This window comes from Triticum aestivum, chromosome 2D (genome assembly GCF_018294505.1).
Source record: "Triticum aestivum cultivar Chinese Spring chromosome 2D, IWGSC CS RefSeq v2.1, whole genome shotgun sequence".
In the NCBI taxonomy this organism is placed as follows: Eukaryota; Viridiplantae; Streptophyta; class Magnoliopsida; order Poales; family Poaceae; genus Triticum; species Triticum aestivum.
The window spans coordinates 564,883,851-564,884,787 of NC_057799.1; positions in this window are offsets into that span (position 1 = coordinate 564,883,851).

Below are 937 nucleotides of genomic sequence, written 5' to 3' on the forward strand. Positions count from 1 at the left end.
AATGGTCAAACCCCGCACGCGGTAGACCCTTGCGGCTCGTTCTGGTGGAAAGATCTCATGCAATTGTCTGATATTTACAGGGGGGTTACCAAGGCGTCTGTTGGGACAGGTGATACGATTCTATTATGGAAGGATGAGTGGAAAGATAGCTTGCTCCAAGATACATTCCCGAGGGCTTTTTCTTTTGCCAAGGAACTAGACATATCAGTTCAATCCTTGCTGTCCTCGGTGAGACTGAGTGATGTGTTCCACCTTCCCCTCTCGGTAGAAGCCCGACTAGAAGTAACAGATCTGCAACAGACCACATCTGATGTGGCCCTGACTGAGGGGATGGATACATGGAAATGTGTCTGGGGCGGGGATGGATTCAAAGCAACCAAATTTTATGAGCACTGCTTCAGAAACATGCAGGTGGACGAGGCCTTCTGTTGGATCTGGAAAACCAAGTGTACAATGCAGTGGAAAATGTTTGCATGGCTGCTATTGGCTGATCGTTTGAACACCAGAAATATGCTGAGAAGGATGCACTACAAAATCCAAAATGACGATTACACCTGTCTGTTATGTCAAAACCCACCGGAGGAAGACATTACACATCTCTTCTTCAACTGCCCTTTCAGTAGGAGATGCTGGGATAGTATAGGGATCCAGTGGCCGGTTGGTGATTGCAGGCTCACGTTGCTGCACGCTGGCAAAAACTCTTGGAGTGGGCACATGTTCATGGAGGTATTCACGGTGGCAGCATGGGGGATTTGGAAGGAAAGGAATGACAAACACTTCAGGGGGATCCAGCCAACCTTGAGATCTTGGAAGGCCAGGTTCAAAAATGATTTTGCCTTGCTAGTCCATAGGGCCAAACAGGAGCTTGCCCCATACATCTTGTCACTAGTTGCTGCTTTATAAAAGAGATATCTCCTTTTGTAACCTCTTCTCTCAC